The sequence below is a fragment of the Anomaloglossus baeobatrachus genome, chromosome 4 (genome assembly GCF_048569485.1).
Source record: "Anomaloglossus baeobatrachus isolate aAnoBae1 chromosome 4, aAnoBae1.hap1, whole genome shotgun sequence".
NCBI lineage: Eukaryota > Metazoa > Chordata > Amphibia > Anura > Aromobatidae > Anomaloglossus > Anomaloglossus baeobatrachus.
In genome coordinates this window covers 34,053,355-34,074,987 of record NC_134356.1, presented here as the reverse complement: position 1 = coordinate 34,074,987, position 21,633 = coordinate 34,053,355, and the positions used below count along the sequence as shown (strand labels likewise).

Below are 21,633 nucleotides of genomic sequence, written 5' to 3'. Positions count from 1 at the left end.
CGGGACGTAACATCCCGCCCACCTCCTTCCTTTCGCATAGCGGCCGGGAGGCAGGTAAGGAGAGCTTCCTCGTTCCTGCGGTGTCACACGGAGCGATGTGTGCTGCCGCAGGAACGAGGAACAACCTCGTTACTGCTGAAGCAACGATTTTTGAGAATGGACCCCCATGTCACCGATGAGCGATTTTGCACGATGCAAAATCGCTCATAGGTGCCACACACAACGGCATCGCTAATGCGACCGGATGTGCGTCACCAATTCCGTGACCCCAACGAGTTCGCATTAGCGATGTCGTAGCGTGTAAAGCCCCCTTTACTCAACAATGATTACCCAATACCATTCTACATTTCTATCTTGGCCTGAGAAGTAAATAGTTTAATTTTGTCTTCTTGAACTATTGGTAAAATTGGGCCAAAGTGCCAGTCTAGCGTATTCAGGTATATAAAGAGGTGGAGGTCCACTCAGGAAAAATTAAAACGGGGGCCCCATTTGGTTTTGGTTAGCACCTTTCACCATTAACAACCTTAGAAAGAAGGACTTGGTAGTTGTTGGCCACCATCTAAATGCCACTGGTGTAATAGCTGGGGTTCTCATCACCTGTTAAAAAAACCAAAAGGTGTAGTGAGTGTATCCATCTCTCGGGCAAAGATTCAGCTTGCTGCCCTAGCCCTGTATGTTAATTATACTTTCCAACACCCTGAAAAAAAGGGAGACCTCTTAGACTTCCAAACGAGTTGGCTTTGGACACATTCAAAAACGTTCTGGAAATTAGTTACTCCCAAAGATTTCATGTGCCTTAATATTTGGGGAGGTGAGGACGATCTATTAAGTGGTTGACCTGGAGTGGGTAGACAATGATCATAAGAGGGGAGTGATATATTAAAGGGAAGGTTGGACTCAAAAAGCTGAGCCACTTGATGGCACACCACTTCTTGGACCCCCAGCCCAGGCACATGTCCCTCCTTGAATCTCCAAGTTACACTCCTGATTATACTAAGGGATTGGGCTGTGCTCCCTCTCTCCAAGGGAAACATAGCCAATGCATGACTAGACCCACAGGTACAATCTTGAACATATTCAACATAACTCTTGTCAGGTTTCCCTGTCCATCAGTCTTATAAATGGAAAAACAAGCCATTTTAGAATCAGGGGTGGATGTTGCCCCCATTACTGCCCCATTTTTATTTTTCAAACAAAACAACCAACCCCAACTGAGCCCATATGGATCTCTACCATTCAATAAGTCAATGATGAATTTCACAGCATATAATAGTAATATTTATTAATTTATATAGCGCTATTAATTCCATAGCGCTTTACATACATTGACAACACTGTCCCCATTGGGGCTCACAATCTAAATCTAACTTTTTTAGTCATTATGTGGTGTGTATAACAATTTTGTGACTTTAAAAAGGTAAAAGTTCATAAAAATACAGTTGAATTCAAGAAAAATATAGTAAAAGAAAACGTTTGGAAAAATTGCATATACTGTGGGAGATGTAATGCACAACCTGGAAGCTCAGTGATATCTCCATCGCCCCTCCTAACCCTGGATGTATGATAAAATAGATTCTACCGGTCACATGCCACTACATAAACAAATTAAAGTCTACGCAGCGAGTCCATATGGTTCCAATTCCTAAATAAAACAGCCTTGGTAACAATACAATCATCCCCTGCAGATGGGATTGTGATTTTAGGTTCACGGGATACTCCTGCTCTGCATGCTGGCCAGGAAAAGCACATCTGTCATTACACCTCAGACCGAGGCCTTGTCTGGAGGATTAGCAAAGACGTGAGGCTCAGCCATATAACTTTATCATGTCAGCAAGAGAAGAAAGAAGGTTTGTGGTCCAGCGATGGCCACGGGATAAGGAGTGGAGTCTTAGATATGAAGACTTCATCACTCATCAAGGTTCTCTTACCAGACTCTTCAGGCATAGGGGAATAGTATGGATTAAGGAGTACATCTTCAAAAATCTTTGGGCATGCCAAAAAATTTTGCTGATCACTAAAACGAAGGCGAACAGGGACTAAACTATCTGGGATGATTTAGGAAAACCTGCACTAGGGGGTTTGACCCGATGGTCCTTGAGGTCCCTTCCAACTCTACCATTCTATCATTCTAGGACTCTAAACTAAGCAATGTCCACCTTAAATTTTTGATCGGAAAGGGGAGAAAACAGTGTATGATTGGTACCCTTTAAAATAATCTACCATTTTTGGTATATACAGTTAGGTCCAGAAATATTCGGACAGTCACCGAATCTTTGTGATTTCAGCTCTGGCTGCCGCTAATTTTTTATTTAAAATTAAACAACTGAGATGTAATTGAAGTAGAGACTTTCAGGTTTAATTAAAGGGCTTGAACAAAAATATCTTAAGAAATGTTTAAGAATTGCAACCATTCTTCTCCAAAGCTTCCTCATTTCAGGGGCTCAAAAGTAATTGGACAAAGTAACTTTACCATAAATAAAATATTAATTTTTAATACTTTGTAGAGAATCCTTTTGTGGGCAATGATGGCCTGAAGACTGGAAGCCATGGACGTCACCACCGCTGGTGTCTTCCTTTGTGATGCTTCGCCAGGCCTTCACTGTAGTCTGCTGTTTGTGGGACTTTTTCCATTAAGTTTTGTCTTAAGCATGTGAAATGCATACTCCATAGGGTTGAGATCTGGTGATTGACTTGGCCATTGCAAAATATTCCACTTCTTTTCTCTCATGGTATGTTTTGGGTCATTGTCCATCTGTATGGTGAAGCGCCGTCCAATCAACCCTACTGCATTTGGCTAAATCTGAGCAGAATGTCTTGCCCTGTACACTTCACAATTCATCTGGCTGCTTCTGTCTTCAGTCACATCATCAATAACCACTAGTGACCCAGGGCCATTGGAAGCCATACATGCTCGGTCATCACACCACCCTTGCCATATGTTACAGAGGATGTGCTGTGCTTTGGATCATGAGTCGTTCCAAGTCTTCGCCAAACTTTCTTCTTCCCATCATTCTGGTACAGGTTGATCTTAGTCTCATCGGTCCTCTGCTGCTTTTCCAAAACTTGGCGGCTTCTTTAGATGTTTTTTTTGGAAAAATCTAATTTGGCTTTTCTAATTTTAAGGCTGTTTAATGGTTTGCACCTTGCGGTGAACCCTCTATAGTTGCTCTCATGAAGTCTTCTCTTTATGGTAGACTTTCTCGAGTGTTCTTCACTAGAAGGGATGAAGAAGAGTGTTTTCTTCACCATGTAAAGGATTCTACGATCATCCATCACTGTTGTCTTCTGTGGACATCCAGGCTTTTTTGCATTCCCAAGCTCACAAGTGTGCTCTTTTTTTTTTTTTTTTAAAGAGTATACTAAGTTATTGATTTGGTCATTTCCGCTTTCTCTCTGATGAATTTATTTTTTTATCAGCCTAATGATGGTCTGTTTCTCTTCCATTAAGAGCTCCTTTGACCACATGTTGTGGATTCACAGCAACAGTTCCCAAATGCAAATGCCACACCTAGAATCAGCTCCAGACCTTTTACTTGCTTAATTGATGATGGATTAAGGAGGGAATAGCCCATGCAGCCGGTTAAAGAGCTTTTGAGATAACTGTCCAATTACTTTGGGTCCCTTAAAAGGTAACCTGTCACCAGTGTTTTTGCAGGCGCAGTTTGCCCTCGCGCAAGACGGTGTGGTGTATGCGCGAGATTATGGTTGGGTACGAGGATGATGCAGGGGACGTCATGCACATTGCCGACCATAATCTTGCGCATGTGCAAACACTGCACCGGCTCGCGAGAGCAAACTGCAAATGCGCGAGCCGGAGGAATAACTGCACAGACGCGAGATTTGGCCGAGCAGCGTACATGATGACGGCGGCGTCATCACGTCAATCAAGAAAGGAGGATGGCGAAAAAGGCCACAAGGAGGGACAGGATACGCAAATGAGCACGCCCATCTGGGCCCCACAGGTCTTTAGCATACCTAACGGTCAGGTTTTATAAAGTTATATTTGGGGTCTGCAAGGGGAGTCAGGGCACAAGGTGCACCTTTATAGAATGTAGCCCAGGAGCTGCAGAAGGTGACACTTTTGGTTTCATAGTGAAAAACTTGTGACAAGTTCCCTTTAAAAAAGAGGCAACTACAAGTTAAAGAGCTGTTGTTCTTAAACCTTTACTCCAAATAGGATGTGGATACCCTCAAATAAAACTTGAGTCTTCACTTTTAGCCCATATTGATTATATTAATGTATCTTTAATATGTTTTGGTAAAACAGCCAAAAGTTGTGTCACTGTCCAAATATTTCTGGACCTAACTGTAGCTATATAGATGTGTTCCCATGGTAACAGACCACAAATAAACTCTTAGGGGTACTTTGCACGTTGCGACATTGCTAGCATCGGCTAGCGATGCCGAGCGCGATAGTCCCCGCCCCCGTCGCACATGCGATATCTTGTGATAGCTGCCGTAGCGAACATTATCGCTACAGCAGCTTCACACGCACTTACCTGCCCTGCAACATCGCTCTGGCCGGCGACCCGCCTCCTTCCTAAGGGGGCGAGTTGTGCGGCGTCACAGCGACGTCACACGGCAGGCGGCCAATAGAAGCGGAGGGGCGGAGATGAGCGGGACGTAAACATCCCGCCCACCTCCTTCCTTTCGTATAGCCGGTGGACACAGGTAAGGAGATGTTCCTCGCTCCTGCGGCTACACACACAGCGATGTGTGCTGCCGCAGGAACGAGGAGCAACATCGTATCTCCTATTGGTGCGACATTATGAAAATGACCGACGCGACACAGATCACCGATTTTCGACGCTTTTGCGTCTAGGCATCTAGGCTTCACACTTTGTGACATCGTTACCGGTGCCGGATGTGCGTCACTTTCGATTTGACCCCGACAATTTTGCAGTAGCGATGTCGCAACGTGCAAAGTACCCCTTAGTGTAGTCTGGTGCGGTCACGTGTTCTTTTCTTACATCGTCCAAACCACACGATGAACAGAGTTTGGTTTTGTGGAAGTTCAGATTATTCCCTAGTTCTAGGCTACATTATCCACATTTCTGAATGGCTGGAAAGCCAAAATTAGAGAAATATGACTGAAAGCGAAGTGGGAAAATCAGCCTAAGGGCTCATTCTGATATCCAAGATTTGTGTATGGGTGCGATCTGTGTTTTGTTTTTACGGATAGCGCTTGTACCTATGATAGTGAATGGGGTCAGTCACATATTCACGATTGTCGGGTGAAAGATTGGTCCGTGCAAAATCGCAGAGACACATCTGATTTTGATCAGAGTGGTGGATCAAAATTGGCAATGCAAGTTTTTTAGGTCTCGGAAAAAAAAATTGCACAGCACTCAAAATGTTAAGATAGAAAAAGATGGCAACCTTGGTTGGAGTGTCAATGGCGGCCTGTCACGCTAAGTACGGGAAGTACCAAACGAACGGCGAAAGGGAAGGAAACCCTGTGTCTAGAGAAAGGGAAGATGGTGAACCCTGACCAAACCTACTGCTGGTCCCTGGGGTCCTTCACCGACCTAGATAGGTTCATCACCTATGCGCCAAGCAGGATACCTGACCCTAGGTATCCCTAGTGCTGGTCTCTGGGGTCCCTCACCACCCTAGATAGGTTCCGCACCTATGCGCCAAGCCAGGTACCTGATCCTAGGTAACCCTAGTGCTGGTCCCTGGAGTCACTCACCACCCTAAATCGGTTCCGCACCTATGCGCAAGCCGGATACCTGACCCTAGGTATCCCTAATGCTGGTGCCTAGCGCCGCTCACCACCCTAGATCGGTTCTGCACCTATGCGCCAAGCCGTATACCTGATCCTAGGTATCCCTAGTGCTAGGCCCAAAATACGGAATGGATGGGATGAGCTGTTCGTCAACCCCACTAAACACTAAAGGAAGACACAAGGAGGACACACTGGGGAAAACGCATGAACTACTGATCTACAGATTACATGGGTAGAAGTTCAGAAAAGTTTTCAGCAATGATACCACAGAGGAGTACAAGCAGCCTGCTTGCAACCAAGGCTTGAATGAACTGAAAAGATCACCAGCATCAGTCCAAGAAAGGAAGGGAGTATTTAAGCACCAAGATAATGCTGAAGATCAGCCGCTGGGTGGAAGGCGAGCTCCTGCTGGGCCCAAAAGGGAGAGAGATGAATCCAACAGGAAAACTTCCTATACCAATGGATACTGACAGCAGGAACAATGGAGAGTCAGGGAACACTGTGACCTTCTATGGCCAGAAACCACATGACTGTCACCTGTGAGACCACCATATTGGTTGTCAGCCAACTTTCTCCGATTTAGGAGACCCTAAATGTCTCCTAATTGAAGGACTTTTACTGTTTGGTTACTTGACTTCATTTTCTAGTAAAAATTTCAGACATCTGATGTCTCAAATCTATTCCGAGCTTTTTAACGGCCGATTTCTAATGTATCGAGATGAGTTTAGAAGCTTTGATCAAGACCGAGTTCATGGGTGCAGATAAACCAAGGAACAGACCATAATTGTCCACGACAATGGCAGACTATTCTAAAGATGCGGTTTCCACAGCGATGCCATCAATAACATTTTCTGCATCGCTTTCCTTAAAGGCGTCAGAAATGCTACGAGCCCTTGGTCGATGTGGGAAAACAAGAACAATTATCTTGTCAGCGGAGCAAAGCTGTTTTACCCTCATCAATGGAAAATTATATAGAAAGGGGGAAGAATAAAGAGGGGAAAAAAAAAAAAAACTTTTTGAAGAAACTCCCCCCCCCTCCTTCTTTTCTTACTGTGAATGACGACGTCTCTGAGAGCGCTTTGTAGTTTCTCGATGGTAAAACAAACAATTCACGTGGCTGAAAGGGTGTAGTGTGGCGGCACAAATAGAACGGGCCTGAATGACCCATCTGATGCAATAGGCTCCGGGACATCAAACGGAGTTTCAAAACTTTTATTGTGACAAGTTCAAATTGGCCATTTGCGAGACACTGACAAGTTGTGAACCTCGGCTGCTTCTCACGTGTATTATAATGCAGATGGCAACATTTTCTACTAATACGGATGCGTTCTTTAGGGAAGAGAATGAAAATTCACTTTTTTTTTTCTGATGAGTACAAATTTTTGGAGACTATTTCGGCTAAAACTGGTGAAGAATAGTCCACAAACCCCCTTACTACCCATCGTAACAATTCCAGTTTGCCCCCTGCTACTTATCCTTGATACTCAGGTGCAAAAAGTAGGGTCAAAGGGACGTTACACTTGTATAAGATGTCGCAGTGTCCTCACCCATTGGATGAGATGTCGCAGTGTCCTCCCCCATTGGATGAGATGTCGCAGTGTCCTCCCCCATTGCATGAGATGTCGCAGTGTTCTCCCCCATTGGATGAGATGTCGCAGTGTCCTCCCCCATTGGATGAGATGTCGCAGTGTCCTACCCCATTGGATAAGATGTCGCAGTGTCCTCCACTATTGGATGAGATGTCGCAGTGTCCTCCCCCATTGGATGAGATGTCGCAGTGTCCTCCCCCAATGGAGGAGATGTCGCAGTGTCCTCCCCCATTGGATGAGATGTCGCAGTGTCCTCCCCCATTGGATGAGATGTCGCAGTGTCCTACACTATTGGATGAGATGTCACAGTGTCCTACACTATTGGATGAGATGTCGCAGTGTCCTCCCCCATTGGATGAGATGTCGCAGTGTCCTCCCCCATTGGATGAGATGTCGCAGTGTCCTCCCCCATTCGATGAGATGTCGCAGTGTCCTCCCCCATTCGATGAGATGTCGCAGTGTCCTCCCCCATTCGATGAGATGTCGCAGTGTCCTCCCCCATTCGATGAGATGTCGCAGTGTCCTCCCCAATTGGATGAGATGTCACAGTGTCCTCCCCCATTGGATGAGATGTCGCAGTGTCCTCCCCCATTGGATGAGATGTCGCAGTGTCCTCCCCCATTGGATGAGATGTCGCAGTGTCCTCCCCCATTTGATGAGATGTCGCAGTGTCCTCCCCATTGGATGAGATGTAGGAGTGTCCTCCCCCATTGGATGAGATGTCGCAGTGTCCTCCCCCATTGGATGAGATGTCGCAGTGTCCTCCCCCATTGGATGAGATGCCGCAGTGTCCTCCCCCATTGGATGAGATGTCGCAGTGTCCTCCCCCATTGGATGAGATGTCGCAGTGTCCTCCCCCATTGGATGAGATGTCGCAGTGTCCTCCCCCATTGGATGAGATGTCGCAGTGTCCTCCCCCATTGGATGAGATGTCGCAGTGTCCTCGCCCATTGGAGAAGATGTTGCAGTGTCTTCCCCCATTGGATGAGATGTCGCAGTGTCCTCCCCCATTGGATGAGATGTTGCAGTGTCCTCCCCCATTGGATGAGATGCCGCAGTGTCCTCCCCCATTTGATGAGATGTCGCGGTGTCCTCCCCCATTTGATGAGATGTCGCGGTGTCCTCCCCCATTGGATGAGATGTCGCAGTGTCCTCCCCCATTGGATGAGATGTCGCAGTGTCCTCCCCCATTGGATGAGATGTCGCAGTGTCCTCCCCCATTGGATGAGATGTCGCAGTGTCCTCCCCCATTGGATGAGATGTCGCAGTGTCCTCCCCCATTGGATGAGATGTCGCAGTGTCCTCCCCCATTGGATGAGATGTCGCAGTGTCCTCCCCCATTGGATGAGATGTCGCACTGTCCTCCCCCATTGGATGAGATGTCGCAGTGTCCTCCCCCATTGGATGAGATGTTGCAGTGTCCTCCCCCATTGGATGAGCTGTTGCAGTGTCCTCCCTCATTGGATGAGATGTCGCAGTGTCCTCCCCCATTCGATGAGATGTCGCAGTGTCCTCCCCCATTGGGTGAGATGTCGCAGTGTCCTCCCCCATTGGATGAGATGTCGCAGTGTCCTCCCCCATTGGATAAGATGTCGCAGTGTCCTCCACTATTGGATGAGATGTCGCAGTGTCCTCCACTATTGGATGAGATGTCGCAGCGTCCTCCCCCATTGGATAAGATGTCGCAGTGTCCTCCACTATTGGATGAGATGTCGCAGTGTCCTCTACTATTGGATGAGATGTCGCAGCGTCCTCCCCCATTGGATAAGATGTCGCAGTGTCCTCCACTATTGAATGAGATGTCGCAGTGTCCTCCACTATTGGATGAGATGTAGCAGCGTCCTCCCCCATTGGATAAGATGTCGCAGTGTCCTCCACTATTGGATGAGATGTCGCAGTGTCCTCCACTATTGGATGAGATGTCGCAGTGTCCTCCCCCATTGGATAAGATGTCGCAGTGTCCTCCACTATTGGATGAGATGTCGCAGTGTCCTCCCCCATTGGATAAGATGTCGCAGTGTCCTCCCCCATTGGATGAGATGTCGCAGTGTCCTCCCCCATTGGATGAGATGTCGCAGTGTCCTCCACTATTGGATGAGATGTCGCAGTGTCCTCCCCCATTGGATGAGATGTCGCAGTGTCCTCCCCCATTGGATGATTTTGTTTTGTGACTATGAATACAACATCACTTCATATTAGTTATGATGCCAATGTACAAGGGATGAGTAAGGGGACTGCAAAAGGAACACTTGCAATCAGCCGGGGGGGGCCACAAAAGGCAGAAAATTAAACACTGCTTTTATCTACTTTGAGTATTTTATGTAATAAGTCTGTCATGGTAGGTACAGGGAAGTACCAAATGAACAGGGAAAGAGAAGAGAAATCCTGTGTGTAGAGAAAGGGAAGATGGTGACCCGTGACCAAACCTACTTCTGGTCCCTGGGGTTTCTCACTACCCTAGATGGGTTCCGCACCTATACGCCGAGCAGGATACCTGACCCTAGGTATCCCTAGTGCTGGGCCCTAAGTAGAGAATGGATGGGATGAGCTCTCCATCAACCCCACTAAACACTATAGAAGACACAAGGAGGACACACAGGAGGGAAATGCATGAACTACTTATCCACAGATGACTCAGGGAGTAGTTCAGCAGAGTTTTCAACAACGCCACCACAAAGAAGTACAAGCCACCTGCTTGCAACCAAGGTTTGAATGAACAGAATAATATCACCAGCACCAGTCCAAGGAAGGAAGGGGTATTTAAGCATCAAGAGAATACTGATGATCAACAGCTGGGAGGAAGGTGAGCTCCTGCTAAGTCCAAAAGGGAGAGAGATGAATCCATCAGGAAAGCTACCTATACCAATGAATACTGAGAGCAGGAGCAATGGAAGGTCAGGGAGCATTCTGCGCAGCCAAACGCTGTGACCTTCTATGGCCAGAAACCACATGACTGAAAGCCCTTTTTGGCCCCTGCCCTGTAATGCAGCAATGCTCATAGACTCCCCACTATGTCACAGCCATAAAGGCTTCCTCCTTTGCGACTCATCATGATGCACGGCTCTAGGGCACCATTGGCATGAGGACTTTCAATATTGCTAGGGTCACACGACTTATTTTCTCCAGAAAAACGGTCGGGTTATGCTACGCAGATTCGGATCAGAGTTTCAACAGAATGGGATGCGATTTTCTCAGGTGTGAAGAAGAGTAAAAAAAAAAAAAAAAAAACAAAAAAAACCCCCAAACCTCTATCTTTGCCATTCCGTAAAAATCGGACAGAATTTGGATATCATCCGAGTGAGGTCCGATTTTTTAAAAAAATACTCGGACATGTGCACGGCCTCATTGAACAACGTTGGTCCAAGTGTGATCCGATGTTTTGTTGGATCGCACTCGGACCGAAAATTCGATCGCCTGCATGAGCCCTACTACTAATAATAATATAATATTTATTCATTTACAGCGCTATTAATTCCACAGCGCTTTACATACATTGGCAACACTGTCCCCATTGGGGCTCACAATCTAAATTCCTTATCAGTATGTTTTTTGGAGTGTGGGAGGAAACCGGAGTACCCGGAGGAAACCCACGCAAACACAGGGAGAACATACAAACTCCTTGCAGATGTTGTCCTGAGAGGGACTAGAACCCAGGACCCCAGCGCTGCAAGGCTGCAATGCTAACCACTGAGCCAACGTGGTGCCCTCAGTATACCTAGGCCCTGGATAACCCTGAAATAGGTCCTAGGTAGGGACCAGACAGGATGAGCACTAGTCAACCCCACTAAGACCTAAAGAACACACAGTACTGACCGATTAGAAGAGTTTGCCCTCCCCAAACCAGCTAGGTGCCATACTGCTGGATTTCCCCAAACAAAGCAGTGGAAGAAGAAGGCTAGCCCTGACAAGTCAATCGGCATATCCAAGAATACATCCACCAATGAACAAAGTGGGTATTTTATACAGTGATGAGGCAACTTTCACTTTTTGGGATCACAAAAAAAAGGTATCACTTTGCGGAATTCAGAATAAGTGAATAGTTTCTGAATGGGCACAGAAGGGGGACGTAGAGCTGTGTAAGGCACAAAGGGATAATAAGTACAGTTAGGTGGCACAACAATGAAAATATTAGTGTGGGGCACAAAGAGGGAGCTATTAGTGAGGGATATACTATTTGTCACGAGTATGTCAAGATAGACAGACAACCCTGTGGTGCCTGGCTGCAGAAGGTCGCTTTGTTTGGCTGCACAAACTGCTCTTTGATATTCCACTATTTCTTCCTCTGTAGAATGGAGTTCCATGTATTTTCTTTCTTGGGGTTAACTCTTTCCCTTTAGGACCCTACGGATATCTTGACAGGTCAGTTGCTATTCCTTACCCCCACTCCCTGTGTCTACAGTCATGGCCAAAAGTTTTGAGAATGCTACAAATATTAATTTTTACAAAGTCTACTGCTTAAGTTTTTCTAATGGCAATTTGCATATACTCCAGAATGTCATAAAGAGTGATCAGCTTAACAGCAATTACTTGCAAAGTCAATATTGGCTAAGAAAATGAACTTTAACCCCCAAAACACATTTCAACATCATTGCATTCCTGCCTTAAAAGGAGCAGCTAACATTGTATTAGTGATTGTTCCATTAACACAGGTGTGGGTGTTGATGAGGACAGGGCTGGCGATCAATCAGTCATGATTAAGTAAGAATGACACCACTGGACACTTTAAAAAGGAGGCTGGTGCTTGGTATCATTGTTTCTCTTCAGTTAACCATGGTTATCTCTAAAGAAACACGTGCAGCCATCATTGCTCTGCACAAAAATGGCCTAACAGGGAAGAGTATCGCAGCTACAAAGATTGCACCTCAGTCACCAATCTATCGCATCATCAAGAACTTCAAGGAGAGAGCTTCCATTGTTGCTAAAAAGGCTCCTGGGCACCCAAGAAGGACCAGCAAACGCCAGGACCGTATCTTAAAACTGTTTCAGCTGCGGGATCGGACTACCAGCAGTGGCGAGCTAGCTCAGCAATGGCAGCAGGCTGGTGTGAGTGCTTCTGCACGCACTGTGAGGCGGAGACTGAGCAAGGCCTGGTTTCAAGGAGGGCAGCAAAGAAGCCACTTCTCTCCAGAAAAAACACCAGGGACCGACTGATATTCTGCAAAAGGTACAGGGAGTGGACTGCTGAGGACCGGGGTAAAGGCATTGTCTCAGATGAATCCCCTTTTCGATTGTTTGGGACATCTGGAAAACAGCTTATTAGGAGATGAAGAGGTGAGCGCTACCACCAGTCTTGTCTCATGCCAACTGTTAAGCATCCGGAAACCATTCATGTGTGGGGTTGCTTCTCAGCCAAGGGAATCGCACCACTCACAGTCTTGCCTAAAAACACAGCCATGAATAAAGAATGGGACCAGAATGTCCTCCAAGAGCAACTTCTCCCAACTGTCCAAGAGCAGTTTGGCGCCCAACAATGCCTTTTCCAGCATGATGGAGCACCTTGCCATAAAGCAAAGGTGATCACTAAATGGCTCATGGAACAAAACATAGAGATTTTGGGTCCATGGCCTGGAAACTCCCCAGATCTTAATCCCATTGAGAACTTGTGGGCAATCATCAAGAGACGGGTGGACAAACAAAAACCAACAAATTCTGGCAAAATGCAGCACTGCTTATGCAAGAATGGACAGCTATCAGTCAGGATTTGGTCCAGAAGTTGATTGAGAGCATGCCAGGGAGAATTGCAGAGGTCCTGAAGAAGAAGGGTCAACACTGCAAATATTGACTTGCTGCATTAACTCATTCTAACTGTCAATAGAACCTTTTGGTCTCATAATATGATTGCAATTATATTTCTGTATGTGATGTAAGCATCAGACAAACACAATTAAAAACCAGAGGGCAACAGATCATGTGAAAATAGCATTTTGGTGTCATTCTCAAAACTTTTCGCCATGACTGTATATACTGTATACCTGCATTTCCTTTTGGTTTGTTACCGGTGATAGCGTTTACTCCTAAACTGTCGGATTGTAATCTCCTGGAAAGACGTTGTTGTATGTTGCTGTTATTCTCCCACAGTCATGTTGCAGATAGGTTGTCCATTTGTATTCCCCTGTTTATTTTCCCTGTGTGTTCTTTAAGGGTACCTTACACGCTGCGACAGCACTAGCGATCTCGTTAGCAATGTGACACGCGATCTGCTGAGATCGCACATGTGGCCGGCGCTATAAAAGCGACCTATGTGCAATCTGGCGTGTCACATCGCTAATGAGATCGCTAGCGATGTCGCAGTGTGTAAAGCACCCTTTAGGTCTTAGTGGGGTTGACTAGTGCTCATCCTTTCTGGTCCCTACCTAGGATCTATTTCATGGTCATCCAGGGCCTAGGTATACTGAGGGCGGCACGGTGGCTCAGTGGTTAGCACTGCAGTCTTGTGGTGGCTCAGTGGTTAGCACTGCAGTCTTGTGGTGGCTCAGTGGTTAGCACTTCAGTCTTGTGGTGGCTCAGTGGTTAGCACTGCAGTCTTGCAACGCTGGAGTCCTGGGTTCAAATCCCACCAAGGACAACATCTGCAAGGAGTTTGTATGTTCTCCCCGTGTTTGCGTGGGTTTCCTCCGGGTACTCCGGTTTTCCTCCCACACTCCAAAAAAATATACTCATAGGTAACCTAGATTGTGAGCCTCAATGGGGACACTGTTGCCATTGTATGTTAAGCGCTGTGGAATTAACAGCGCTATACAAATGAATAAATATTATTATTATTATTATTATTACTGATGGGCGTATAGGTGCGAAACCTATCTAGGGCTGTTAGGAGAGCAAGGGACCAGCAGTAGGTTTTGAAAGGGGTCACCATCTTCCCTCCTGCCCTAGAGACAGAATTTCCCTCTTCCTCCTCCCCTTTAGCTGTTCGTCTGGTATTCCCCCATACCTAGCATGATATTATTACTTGGGACACAAGGAAGGGATCACTATTGTTGTTTAGAGGTACTCAGAGAAACATTGATGGTAGCAGCAGAATATCAAGTTCCTGTGCAGAAATCAACACTTACTGGGAGAAATCACTAGAGTGGTCTGGGTCAGATGGAGAAGAAATATTTGGATTTTCAACATAGTGTACAGCCATTACATATAGTGGATAATGAAAAGATTTTTTCCCACTAAATATGTGCATCACCTTATCCACAGAATATTTGATAAAATGATTAAGTCCCTGTGTAACGTAGCTGTGGTCCGCATGCATAGCCACCGCTCCTTTCACTTCTACGTGACTGACAGACATAGCCATTTTGTCAGTGACCCAGAGAGGCACACCTGTTCAATAAGCATGTTGGCCAGCCTAAGGCACACCTGTACAATAATCATGCTGCCTAATCAACATCTTGATATGTCACACCTGTGAGGTGGATGGATTATCTCGGCAAAGGAGAAGTTCTCACTAAGGGGCACTTCTCACATAGCGAGATCGCTGCTGAGTCACGGTTTTTGTGACGCAGCAGTGACCTCATTAGTGATCTCACTGTGTGTGACACTGAGCACCGATCTGGCCCCTGCTGTGAAATCGCTGCTCGTTACACACAGTGCTGGTTCATTTTTTTGCTCGTTGCTCTCCTGCTGTGAAGCACACATCGCTGTGTGTGACAGCGAGAAAGCAACGATCTGAATGTGCAGGGAGCAGGAGCCGGCGTCTGGCAGCCTGCAGTAAGCTGTAACCAAGGTAAATATCGGGTAACCAAGCGAAGGGCTTTGCTTGGTTACCCGATATTTACCTTGGTTACTTGCGTCTGCCGCTCTCAGGCTGCCAGTGCCGGCTCCTGCTCCCTGCACACGCAGCCAGAGTACACCTTGGGTAAATAAGCAAAGCAGTTTGCTTATTAACCCGATGTGTACTCTGGCTATGAGTGCAGGGAGGCAGCGCTAAGCGGTGTGCGCTGGTAGCCAAGGTAAATATCGGGTAACCAAGCAAAGTGCTTTGCTTGGTTACCCGATATTTACCTTAGTTACCAAGCGCAGCGTCGCTTCCACACGTCGCTGCTGGCTGGGGGCTGGTCACTGGTCGCTGGTGAGATCTGCCTGATTGACAGCTCACCAACGACCATGTAGCGACGCACCAGCGATCCTGACCAGGTCATATCGCTGGTGGGATCGCTGGAGCGTCGCTTAAGTGTGACGGTACCCTAACACAGATTTAGACAAATTTGTGAATAATATTTTCAAGAAAAAGGCCTTTTGGGGACATATCTTAGATCTTTGCATTCAGCTCATCAAAAATGGGAACATAAACAAAAGTGTTGTTTATAATTGTGTTCCGTATACATCGGTGTGATCAGATACGTAGGTCTGCACAATCCCTTCAGTCGTAAAAGTTGGAGGTAAGTGGCAAGAAGTGTTCACTTTGCCTGCAGTGCCTCCGCAGGAGAAATTAAGTATTACATTCTTCTCACTGAACTCAGTGGGCTATTGATGTTGGATACCCCAGCTCCGACAAACAGATGAAGGTCCCTGGCAGATGGGGACCCTGCTCAAGAGCAGTATATGCGCCTCCATTAAACTTGAATAGGTCATTATAATGCACAAGTACACCTGATTTGGAGGTGGTACTGAGCCCCTCACACAAAAATACAGAAATAGTGAAAAACTCCAAGCCATGATTAGACAAGAATGGGTCATCAGTCAGGACTTGGTCCAGAAGCTGATATCCAGCTGCCAAGGCAAAGATGGAGAATGTGGAAAATAACCCACGTGCTCGCTGTCGGGGAGTAACTCAAGTCTGCTCTCTTGGAGCCACACATCAAAGCCCTCTTCACCTCCTGCCACCTACAACTCAAAAATATTTCCCAGATTCATACATTTCTTTCTCAAGAAGCTGCAAAAACCCTAGTACATGCCCTCATCATCTCCCGCCTGGATTATTGCAACCTCCTGCTCTATGGCCTCCCTTCTAACAGTCTCGCACCCCTGCAATCTATTCTAAACTATGCTGCCCGGCTAATCCACCTGTCCCCCCGCTACTCCCCGACCTCTCCACTCTGCCAATCTCTTCACTGGCTTCCCATTGCCCAACGACTCCAGTTCAAAACCCCAACCATGACATACAAAGCCATCCACAACCTGTCTCCTCCCTACATCTGTGACCTAGTCTCCCGGTACTTACCTGCACGTAACCTTCGATCCTCACAAGATCTTCTTCTCTAGTCCCCTCTTATCTCCTCTTCCCACGATTGCATACAAAATTTCTCCCGTGCCTCCCCCATACTCTGGAACGCTCTGTCACAACATATCAGACTCTCGCCTACCTTGACAAGCTTCAAAATGAACCTGAAAACTCACCTCTTCTGACAAGCCTACAACTTGCCGTAACTAGAGTTGAGTGGACTGCCAATAATCTGGGTCCGGCGGATCCGTCACGGGTTGTCAAAGAAGTCCGGATCCGATCCGGAATCCGGACCTATGTATGTCAATGGGGAGTGGAATCCGGGACACGAGAGAGAGAGGCATACAAGCCGCGGGAGAACAGACTGTGCCAGCACTGCCAGCAGGGGGCTCTGGAGGACGAGACGCATTTCCTACTGCACTGTGACAAATACTCAGCAGTGAGGGCCTCCCACTTCCAGAAATTTACCACCCATACCCCGGAATTTCCATCCATGGACGAGGACATGAAACTCCGCTTCCTACTGGGGGAAGAGGAATCAATGGTGGAGATCGCCGCCCAATATGTCACCACATGTCATAAGGTGAGGGGAACCTAAGACCCCTAAATGGACTTTCAGAGCTCAAATTGTGCCCCCAACTCCCCATAACCCTGATCCCCTCCCACCACACTTACTGTATTTCTCCTGCTTTGGCAACACTAATTGTATTTTGGTCCTGCCAATAAAGCCTATTTGAATTTGAGAGGAGAGAGAAGAGAGAGAAGAGAGAGAAGAGAGAGAAGAGAGAGAAGAGAGAGAAGAGAGAGAAGAGAGAGGAGAGAGAGGAGAGAGAGAAGAGAGAGAAGAGAGAGAAGAGAGAGAAAAAAAAGCCGAATACGGATCGTGCAGCCGGATTCCTGGGTCCAGGTCGGACCCGGATCAGACGCAGAAACCGCGCGGATCCGGACTTTTACAGTTCGGGTCCGCTCAACACTAGCCGTAACCCTAAGTCCCCCATAGAGTCACACGGCCACCTCCACCCTCATCTTTTGTATCCTCACCCAGCCTCTGTAGACTGTGAGCCCTCGCGGGCAGGGTCCTCTCTCCTCCTCGCGGGCAGGGTCCTCTCTCCTCCTCGGGGGCAGGGACCTCTCTCCTCCTGTACCTGTCTGTGCCTTGTATTGTTTATGATTATTGTACCTGTCCCTATTATGTACACCCCTTTCACATGTAAAGCGCCAAGGAAAAAATGACGCACTAATAATAAAAAATAATAATAATATTGAGTCTTTGCATAAACTTGTTGCATTTGTCAATATATAAAATGCTGAAAATTGTAATTCTGTAATCATAGAAATATCTGACTAAAAGATGAAAAAACACTGAAGCAGCAAACTGGGAAAAGCAAAATATGTGTCAGTCTGTAAACTTTTGGCCACAAATGTATATATTTATCGTGAGAGAAATACGCTCCTTCTATGCCTCTTTGTCTTAAACTCCAAATTAATAAGATTTGTTTTATGAGCGCTCGGGAAATCAATACAGCGCACACTGTGTAATATGGTGTACTCAAAAAAATCTCCTTTATTAGTACATGTGACCAGCTTACCGTAGATATTTCCTTATTTTTGAAAGGAAAGCACTTTTTTTTTTTTTCAATGAAGCTAACATTAAATTAAACAGAAATCCCCTCTATACATTGTTAATGTGGTAAATGACTATTCTAGCTGCAAACGTCTGGTTTTGAATGCAATATCTACATAGGTGTAGAGAGGCCCATTTCCAACAACCACCACTCCAGTGTTCTAATGATACATTGTGTTAGCTAACTGTGTTAGAAGGCTAATGGATGTTTTGAAATCCCTTGAAAACCCTTGTGCAAGTATGTTAGCACAGCTGAAAACAGTTTTGCTGATTAGAGAAGCTATAAAACTGACCTTCCTTTGAGCTAGTTGAGAATCTGGAGCATTACATTTGTTGGTTCCATTAAACTCTCAAAAGGGCCAGAAAAAGAGAACTTTCATTTGAAACTCGACAGTCTATTCTTGTTCTTAGAAATGAAGGATATTCCATGCGAGAAATTGCCAAGAAACTGAAGATTTCCTACAATGGTGTGTACTACTCCCTTCAGAGGAGAGCACAAACAGGCTCTAACCAGAGTAGAAAGAGAAGTGGGAGGCCGCGCTGCACAACTGAGCAACAAGACAAGTACATTAGAGTCTATAGTGTGAGAAATCGATGCCTCACAGGTCCTCAACTGGCAGCTTCATTAAAAATAGTACCCGCAAAACACCAGTGTCAATGTCTACAGTGAAGAGGAGACTCCAGGATGCTGGCCTTCAGGGCAGAGTGGCAAAAAAAAGCCATATCTGAGACTGGCAAATAAAATGAAAAGATTCATATGGGCAAAAGAACACAGACATTGGACACAGGAAGATTGGAAAAGAGTGTTATGGACAGATGAATCGAAGTTTTCTGTGTTTGGATCACACAGAAGAACATTTGGGAGATGCAGAACAACTGAAAAGAAGCTGGAAGACTGCCTGACGCCATCTGTCAAGCATGGTGGAGGTAATGTGATGGTCTGGGGCTGCTTTGGTGCTGGTAAAGTGGGAGATTTGTACAAGGTAAAAGGGATTTTGAATAAGGAAGGCTATCACTACATCTTGCAACGCCATACCCTGTGCATAGCACTTGATTGGAGCTAATTTCATCCTACAACAGGACAATGACCCAAAGCACCCCTCCAAATTATGCATGAACTACTTAGAGAAGAAGCCGGCAGCTGGTATCTATCTGTAATGGAGAGGCCAGCCCAGTCACCAGATCTCAACCCAATTGAGCTGTTGTGGGAGCAGCTTGACCGTATGGTACCAAAAAGTGCCCATCAAGCCAATCCAACTTGTGGTGGAGAGGGGGAGAAAGCATGGGACGAAATATCTCCAGATTACCTCTGCAAATTAACAGCTAGAATACCAAAGCTCTGCAAAGCTAGAATTACTGCAAAGGAGCATTCTGTGCCGAAAGCGAAGTGCGAAGGAGAAAATTATTATTTCAAGTAAAAGTCATTATTTCTAACCTCGTCACTGTCTGGCCGATATTCTCTATTCATTATGCAAATCATTCGATAAATAAAAGTAGGATTTTTCATGGAAAAGACAAAATTATCTGGGTGACCCCAAACCCCAATATATATATACACACATGCACAGTACAGACCAAAAGTTTGGACACACCTTTCCATCTCTAGAACAACTGTTAAGAGGAGACTTTGTGCAGCAGGCCTTCATGGTAAAATAGCTGCTAGGAAACCACTGCTAAGGACAGGCAACAAGCAGAAGAGACTTGTTTGTGCTAAAGAACACAAGGAATGGACATTAGACCAGTGGAAATCTGTGCTTTGGTCTGATGAGTCCAAATTTGAGATCTTTGGATCCAACCACCGTGTCTTTGTAGAAAAGGTGAACGGATGGACTCTACATGGCTGGTTCCCACCGTGAAGCATGGAGGAGGAGGTGTGATGGTGTGGGGGGCTTTGCTGGTGACACTGTTGGGGATTTATTCAAAATTGAAGGTATACAGAACCAGCATGGCTACCACAGCATCTTGCAGCGGCGTGCTATTCCATCCAGTTTGCGTTTAGTTGTACCATCATTTATTTTTCATCAGGACAATGACCCCAAACACACCTCCAGGCTGTGTAAGGGCTATGTGACTAAGAAGGAGAGTGATGGGGTGCTACGCCAGATGACCTGGCCTCCACTGTCACCAGACCTGAACCCAATCGAGATGGTTTGGGGTGAGCTGGACCGCAGAGTGAAGGCAAAAGGGCCAACAAGTGCTAAGCATCTCTGGGAACTTCTTCAAGACTGTTGGAAAACCATTTCCGGTGACTAACTCTTGAAGCTCATCAAGAGAATGCCAAGAGTGTGCAAAGCAGTAATCAAAGCAAAAGGTGGCTACTGAAGAACCTAGAATATAAGACATATTTTCAGTTGTTTCACACTTTAAGTATTTCATTCCACATGTGGTAATTCATAGTTTTCATGTCTTCAATGTGAATCTACAATTTTCTGTGTCCTGAAAATAAAGAAAAGTCTTTGAATGAGAAGGTGTGTCCAAACGTTTGGTCTGTACTGTATATATGTATATATATTTTATATAATATATTATATATATATATATATATATATGTACACACACATACATACATACATACATACATACATACATACATACATACACACACACACACACACACACACACACACACACACACACACACACACAGTACACAGACGCATTTTATATTTGTAGCGCCCTGGAAAACCAGGTAGTTGAACATGTAGGCCCCCGCATAACACCCATCCCACGAAGGGTTAAATCAGCTGACCTGAAACCCTAGTCACCCCCCTCAGGGAAGGATGGACACACCAGTGGACGGGACCAAGCAGTTAGGGAACACCCACCTAGGGGTCTGGAGAGCCTGGGGCGGGAAAACAGACAGTTAAGCCTAGAGTCAAGTGCAGAGTGGAGTGGAGGAGGCGAGCTCAGGCAGTCAAGGCCTGAAGATGAAGTCTGGAGGTGCCAGGGTCAGAGCCCTGACACCTTGGCTAGGTGGCAGACGGTAGCCAGAGTCTGCAGGAGACTGGAAGACGGCAGCCGGAGATCCGAGGTGGACTGGGACAGGGTTGGAGCCTGCCGGTACCAACACCTGAGAACCGACCCGGAAACCGTGTGCACAGAGGGGGTACTTGGACCCTGAAGTCAGGACCGGCACTGACGACCTAGCTAATTAACCAATTGAGGGCAGGATTTTAGGTCCTGTCCCAACCTAAGTCCCGAAAAGTAGACAACCACCCACAGAGGGATAGGGCAACCGCCAGGGCCCGTAGAGCCTAAAGGTCAGCGTCAGACGGGCACGGCTCCCAACCAAAGGACCGGGAGCAGACTCCTGTGTTTTACACCGGGAAGTCCTACCTACAACACACTGAGTGCAGAGGAGAGAGACTTTGACTACCAACCCGGACGTGGGATCAGATACACCCGTCTGTGGCAGCCGGCCACCATCCCCTTGGTTTACCACAAGACTTGTGTGCTTCATTTGACCGTGAGTAACATCCCAGACCCAGCCGGGTGCGCCGGCCCCTGCAATCACCATCCTCAGCACAAAGACATTGGG

The 21,633-nt window shown here is 46.4% G+C and overlaps 1 protein-coding gene across 2 annotated transcripts in view; it reads right to left on the bottom strand.

The window, feature by feature from the left end:
• SCUBE1 (signal peptide, CUB domain and EGF like domain containing 1) overlaps positions 1-21,633 on the bottom strand; it is a 349,647-nt gene that overhangs the window by 135,985 nt on the left and 192,029 nt on the right. The window lies entirely within an intron of this gene.